This window comes from Polyodon spathula, chromosome 10 (assembly GCF_017654505.1).
Source record: "Polyodon spathula isolate WHYD16114869_AA chromosome 10, ASM1765450v1, whole genome shotgun sequence".
Classification (NCBI taxonomy): Eukaryota; Metazoa; Chordata; class Actinopteri; order Acipenseriformes; family Polyodontidae; genus Polyodon; species Polyodon spathula.
Window position 1 is genome coordinate 4,669,203 of NC_054543.1, and position 8,068 is coordinate 4,677,270.

Genomic DNA, 8,068 nt, shown 5'->3' on the forward strand with positions numbered 1-8,068 from the left:
TAACCGTATGACTTGTTTCTCGCTTTTCTCTGAAAGAAAAGCATACACTTCAAATCTGAATTGTGTGAAGAAGCTAAGTTGCATGGGTATTGTACCAGGTGGTCAAGAAGGTATGGAACATGTACTCAAAGCACAAGGAAAATGAATACAGTTGGGGCAAATGATCTTTGAAAATATAAAATATGTCAATGAAAAACACAAACAGTTAAGATATACAATGCTAATGATCTCTGTTAAAGATAAAAAGTAGAGACTAAAGTAAAAAGACAAACGTGTTGCTTTTGTAAGACTGCAAGAATAACAGATTAACACATCCAACTCTAAACCATTTTAACACAAGCGTGAGAAAGTATTGTATATTTGCATATTATGTGTTTCATTAGTGCTGTTCTGAATTATAACGCTGTTCATCCTGCACAGCAAAGGGAATCACACCACCTTTAGAACAGGCTCACCTTAGCCAAAGCACAAAAGTTGATTTTGATTAATTAGCTGCTTGTTCTCTTGAAAATTCAAGTTCTAAAGTTAGTATGTAATTTCATGTAAAAGTTCTGCTTTGATTGATTCAATCTGCACATATTCTAACAATATTCTAGCGTACTGCACACTGTCCCGTGGTTTAGCTGTTGCTATGTCCCACAATCATGTTCATTTTGTAAATACTATACAGCATGTCTTTGGTGTCTGATTTACTCAATAGAGTGATTGCTTTTAAGATATTTTAGGCCAGATTTGCAAAACTATTTACAACAAAAAAGAGGAAAAAAAACACCTAATAACTAACTGGTAATAAACAACTCAGATGTAAGGCCTTGTAAAGCTCTCATAGATAGTTGATTTGTTAATTTGTTTTAGAATTGTAATTTAGTGTTTTTGGTGTAAATAGGTTTGAGAATCTACTCCTCTGTATCCCTAATGATTGTTGTTTGAAGTTAAACACCACTGTTTCATTTAATCAAGCAGTGTCCAGTTTGGGCCTGGAGAACCTTTTACTCCAGGTTTAATGGGTAAATTTGAACAGATTTAAATAGCTAAAAACTTTGAGGTTGTCTGATTGGCTATAAAAAGTAAAGCAACTGTGCTGGTACTAGGAAAACTGTTTTTCTTATCATCTACAAACATAAATGTTGTGTTGCCAAGCAACAGACACTATGCAACAGCTAGGGTTTAAGCACTGCTACCTGTATGCTAGCAAAGGTTATACCTGAACAATGTACAAAGTATATGCACCCCAGAAATTATAAACTTACATTGGTTGTTCCCTAGACAAATTCAATCTGCCTGTTTTCATTCTGTGAAATGTCTAGTCTGCTTTAATCTGCTGGTTTTCTATTGAGTAATTCAATTTGAAACTAACTTAGATGTAACAGCAATTGATATTGGCTGACACTGCGGAAAAGCTCTGGAAATCCAGAAAAGAAAGCAAGGATAGGGTGAAGATGATGTCAGTTTGTTAGAAATTAATGCTAAGAGTGTTTGATTATACTGTGGCCTGAATTACTGACCCCTTGAGGAAGAGGTTACACCAGGACAAGAAGGCGGCATGCTTCTCCTCCACCTTGAGAGAAGTCAATTAATAACATTAATCCATAAATAAATACGCTTTGCTCATTTGTTAGAATAATAGACATTACTGGGTTAAAGTAATTCAACTACAAAATGTTGAATGTGCTTATCAAGTATCATAGCTTCTATTGGTGATGTAGCCACAGTGGGTTAGTGGATTTTAATAGTATTTGTATTAACAATATGTGACAATTAATCAGCGCAAAATTAATGGATGTAACTGCAATGCAAATAAATGAAGTGTGAAATGTATTTCATATGTTTGTCACTGTCAGTTTTAAATGGTCATTATCTTCTCTGTGTTCCACCAAAGTCTATTATTATTTTGAGTAAATGGATTATCTCTGCAATTCAATGGAGATGTAGAGTTAGAGTTGTGGTCCTATTCAAGATAGTGTCAACTTCTAAACTATATAACTGTACATGATTTAGAGAAACTATCATTCCAAGGTGACCTTAATGTACATTGCTAAAATTTATTTAGAAACAATTACATATACTTTATTATTATTATTATTATTATTATTATTATTATTATTATTATTATTATTATTATTGGTGGTAGTAGTAGTTGTTGTAGTATTGCCATTGAAGCAAGTACATAGAAATGATTGTCACTTCCACATGTTTCTGAATTTCAGATGGGAGAGCTGTATTAATAGTACTTTTTTATTTAAAGATATAAAACCAGGACAGATCCACTGAGTCTGCTTTTAGCAGCTGGGGAATAAAGAGTTTAGCAAGGCTAGTGTTTTTTCTTAAAGTGAAATCTAGTTAACACCCTTTCTCTTGAGTTGAGTAAAAGATGTACCGTAGTAAGTTATTTAATATACACAAAGTAAACAGGACTTTGATTTAATGTGTACCCTGATGATAGCACATCCTACACCACAGCCCCCCAAACGCCAAACTGAACTTAAAACAGTGTGCCCTATAGGTATTAAGTTGCTGATGCAGTGTTTTTGAAAAGCAATTTAATATTAATGAGCTAGAGAAAAATAGCATCTGTAGACATTTTATGAAATGGAATTGGTAAAAGACCAGACTGTATTCAATCTTGGGCAGTGTTATCTTATGCATTGTAATTTCTTAGAGGCAAATTGCATGGACTCTGTCTTTCAATTCTTATAGCACATCAACAAGAGATTCAATTGCTAAACCAATTAGTTATTCATGCTGCAACCTTACTTTCCTGCTAAAACAGAAAACAAATCAGTCTCACCAGATATGCTATAATGGGGTGCACAGCACAAACAGTTTTCCTTTCAAGTATATGCATCATTATGGCTGTCTTAAATAACAAACACATGTCCTTTCCAGTCTGTTTGCTACTTAGTATCAAATTGTTTTTGTTGTTGTTGTTGTTTTTAGGCATTGCTTATTCTATTACATTACCACACACTGTCATCAAAGGGAAAGCTAGTTTATCCAAGCTTTAGCCTTCTTCCTTGGAAATGCAGTTATTACTACACTTAATAACCATGTAATATTGTTTGTATCATACTTTATTACATGTGCATATATGCATCATTGACAATGTAGTAGTATATTTCTTGAAGCTCTCTCTTAGGCCCTGTCTGACTAGAATTGAACAAAGAGGACCACATGTGGATACAGAGGACTCAAGGGTAGGGTTACGTATTGCATTTCTAAGAAAATGATCATAACAGCTGTTCAACCTTTTAAAGACGTACGTCTGATTTATTTTGACAGTTACAACCTTCTATACTTTTTCAACATGTTTTATTTGCGTTCAAAAGAAAATATCAGTATCAATGTTTATTAACTTGGGATTAAGTTACTTGATTTGACTTTGTAATAGTTGTCTCCAATACAGTCATTGGACAATAGTAATAGAGACATTTGTAAATTAATGTGTAACAACACTTTTAAGGAATGCTCTTACTTTGTATGAACATAAGCGTATCTTAACACCTTTAAAATACACTTTAACAGGATGCTTCTAACACACTTCTATTGATAAGTTGGGCCTTGCCTGGTGGATTGAAAAAATTATGCACTCAAAATTTTAAATGTATATAACGAAAGTGCAAAACCTCTGTTTTGCAAGTCACAAAAGATGAAAAACTGCAGTTCGCCTCATGACCCCATTATTCCACTTTACCTAGCACTGAACAGTGGTAGAACTGATGTGTATTTTGGCTAATGTCTTTTTTATCTTTACGACACAAGCTAAGGTTTTAAATCAGGGTCAGAGACAATACAAATGCAATATTGAGATACATATGAAATCAGTTTAAAAATAGTTTAGAAAAGCATGGGCTTCCAGCTGTGTGTAGTACATGGTGTATATGACTCCCTCAGCATGGTATTAGGTTATTACGAAAAGAACACATAGAAACGGAATAGAAAACAAAATTAGGAATCGTGCAACATCCAGATTATAACATTATTACTATATTCTCAAGACAGACTGCAAGCTATGAAAAGTCATTATCCTTTATTTTTTCATTACTTACTGTTAGCCATTCATTCCACTATATTGCCTTTTTTTTTGCAAATGTAAGCAGGTTGGTATGGTTTCCACCAGTCTTGTAGCATATTATAATATTCTAACTGCTGCTTTATTATCTTTCATGTAGTTTACAAAATAAATCAGACACAAAGCAGGTATTCTGACAACATTTGATGAGCAGAAACCCCTGATGGCAATATTACACTATGCATTACAGAGAAACTGTCAAAAGTCATCAGCCAGGGTCTCGCTATAGTCCTATATTTGGTAGCTATGGAAATAATTCCATACATTTTATATATCATTCACTTCCATTTGCTTTGCTCTGTGCAGTTTTGAAGGAACCAAACCTTTCATTCAGGCTGTACTTCTGTCATTTCATCTCAAAGCATCTCACTAGCTCTAGCGGCCAAGTATTCCAGTCACTATAGGAAGAAACTGATTGGTCATTGAAGGGAAGAAGGTGTGAAAGAAAGGGGGGGGGGGGGGATGGAACACACCAGGTAAAACCACACAGGAAGAGCGAGTCAAATAGACCACCTAAAAAGCCATGGAAACTGAGTTAATATTGAACCTTTTTGAAAATGACATATGATATCTAATAGTTAGTGACAGAAAATATATATGATTTTAGGTGTATTTACTCCAGTTACTTTATATATTCAATATGACATTAATGGGCGAATCACTGCTTATCGCAGCTTGTGATCAAGTGAGTTGTCATTGCCATACTGTTTCTGACAAAATTTGTGGTCACTGGATTCCTTTCTTAACTCCACTTTGATTTTGTATTCTCAATTTCAATATTGTGTGAGCAATGCAAGGATGTCAACCTGTCTTCTTTTGAAATAGCAGAAACAGGCTAGGACTCGTGGTTCAGGAGATTCAGTAAGAAGCCGTTGTCTCTCTTTAATAATACATGAGATTTCAAGTTCAACCTAAGAAAGATACTTCAAACCTATTATCTGGTAGAAATAATGCTGCCTGTGGAAATCCTCTGGGGGTGAATGTTTTAACCTTTTACCCAGCATGTCAGTTCATATTTCTCTTCCGCTCCATCTAGAAAACATCCTGGTAATAACTTTAGGGGCAGAAAAAAAATGTATTCATATTAACCGCAGAAGTTTAAGAATATGCCTTTTAAGAATATTAATACTGCTGTCAAAGCCTCTGGGGAGAGTGGTAATGCAAAATAGACTGAGTCATGCATCTCTTCAAAGTAAAGCAGTCACTAACAGAGGAACTTTTATGGCAAATTTCAATATTGTGACTAGTTAGATTTGATAAACTGCATTTTTGACACAAACTACAACTGGTACCGTACTCTAAGTCATTTTCAGTTTTATCATATGACATCTGAGTTTAATACTGAGGCAGATTTGCACATCTAAAGGTTCATTGCATTCATTATTGGAGAGGTCGGCTTTAGAATCTTGAAACTACAATATGGAAGTATTAGTATTTCCACACGTGCAAAACAATCTGAAACACTTGGTAAATTACATCTTTTTCTTTGGTGATGGTTGTAGAAATTAATATATAAACTCTCTGCTGAAGCCAAAAAAAACCCATTCTTTCACCATTTCTGCATCAGTAAAGACATTTTCTACAGTGTGGCAAAGCAATTAAATGATGCCTCTCTGTGGCACTCTGGGATTTGACATGGTTTTGCTCATTGGTTGTACTTCTCATCAAAACCACTACATACATACTACACTGTACAACATGCAAAATATGATAATTGAATCGAACCATTCTAAAAAGCAAAGCATATATTGTAATCTGTGGTGAGCTGTTTGTTTTTTTGCAATGCCAACTATATTAAAGGGGGTCAAATTTGAGTAATCTTACAATGTGGATGAGAGAGCAAATTTGACCTCATGCTATTAAATGATCGAAATATTTACAAAATGAGACAATTAGGTTCCATGTTCACCTTTATAATTTGTCATTGGTTTAAATATGGAGCAGGAGGCTTCCTATAGAGGCTGCAGCAATTTGAGTGACTAATTAATCACATTTTAGCTCTTATACAGCAACTAAAGAAAAGTTGTCTCAAATCTCAAATCTTCAGGGAATATGTTCAAAGTGTTCATAGCAGACCAACGACTAATCAGCCAAGTCCAGGTGCTCCGAACAAGGACAGAGTACAGAGAAAGATGAGTGTGGGATTTCTTCTAATACACAATTACAGTATTATATGAGATTGGAACAGTATTAAATAATCAATATTAACTGCACTGTGACCATTTGCTATATTGTTTGTTGCATTTGTTTTGAGAACAATAAGTGTTAAAAACTTAACAAAACATGGTGAAGGAAATCTGAATATGGTCACAGCTTTTGCAAACACAGGGTTCAATATTTTACCAAGATGTCCTTGGCTAGCTGGTAAAACACTCATCCCAATAAGCAAGAATTGAAGCTGCTGTGTTGTGCTAATTTTCTCAGTTGTAAAAAAAGGCTTGTAGTCTAAACATTTGTCATTTAATTCAGTGCTATTGAAGGAGTTTAATAGTTATGGATCATTTTCTCAGGACTACTGTGGTAGAACCTGTACAGTACACTTACATTATTGTCATATATACAGTACACTTGTGTCATCTTCCCCCTAGTGTCCGGAACTCTGGGTCCTGGCCCAGCGATCACGGGGCACTTGGATCACAACGTTCCTAAAGTAACATCTGTTAGAATCTACAAGATTCTTGTTTCTTATTGTGATGACAAGGCTCAGTATATATCAGGGAAAAAAGCAGCTATCCATTTTCTTCACTCTTTGGCAGCATCATGCCATTAATCATAATGTTCGCTGCTGAAATCTGGACTGCACGTGGAGGGGTGCCTGCTAACTGGTAAACACCTCAAAGTCTGTTTTGTAATGCCGCAGTCACAATCTTGAGAGAGAGAGAGAGAGAGAGAGAGAGGCTATTATGAATCCCATCAGATCCTTGAGATGGAATTAATACATAAAAACCTGTCATTATTTATCTTTTATAGTACTATGTATGTTTTAAACGTTTGATTCTGTGAATATCAAAACACAGTTCACATGTAGTATGGAGAACAATACCAGTTTCAAATGCACCAGAGATGCTAGGATGCTTGAATCAATTAAACCTATTTCAATAGTTTCGTGTAACTCTCATTGTGAAATATTACAGCTGAGCATTATAAAGTAATACATAAATGTACAGATTGTATGCAAACATTTTATTGCTATTCCTTAGAGAATACTTGTGATTTTATTGTGGATGTTTGTGTCAATTGTAATTACTTCATACAGTGCACTCTTTAGTAGAATTGATGAGATTGTATGGCAGTGAAAAACGATGCTCATTTGGCTTCATAAAAATCACACCTGAAATTATGTAAATGTTTATTAGTTTTTGTGAAAGTTGATTGTGCTGCTCCATAGTCTATGTAGACATTTTACATCGTGATGCATGAGTATACTCATTTTAAAGTTACTAAAACAAGTTCATATGAACTTGTAAAAAACACTGACTATAGCTTAATCACTGGCACAAAATGTATGTATTTATTTAAAATAGTTCACCAGGTAAAATCTGTTGACATCCACTTTTTGTTTCCAAGAGTTTCCAGATCTATCTGTACTACACAGAAGCCTGTCTCACTGAATCATCTAGTGGAAAAATCAGCTGGCTGGGACATCTCATTGGGGATTCACCCCAGGATCTCCCCAGTAGGAGGGCTGACGCACTACACTCGAACACATATTATAACCCACACATCATGGATCAATACCAATATTTGTTCTTCTCTAGCCCATTCACTATCCATTAGCCACTCAATCAGAATGTGCTAAAGAAGACATAGTGGTAGGTTTCTGTTCTGCGGTCTGATGGTCAAAGGCAATGATTTGAGACATTTTCTGAGGAAACATGAATATGATTGTGTTTGTTTGTTTTTGCACTTTCGTGGTTCGCAGAAGTATTCACTTGCCTGCAAAGTTTTTACATTTTGTTGGCACCTAAGCATACTCCAAAATGCTTTCAAACTAGACTT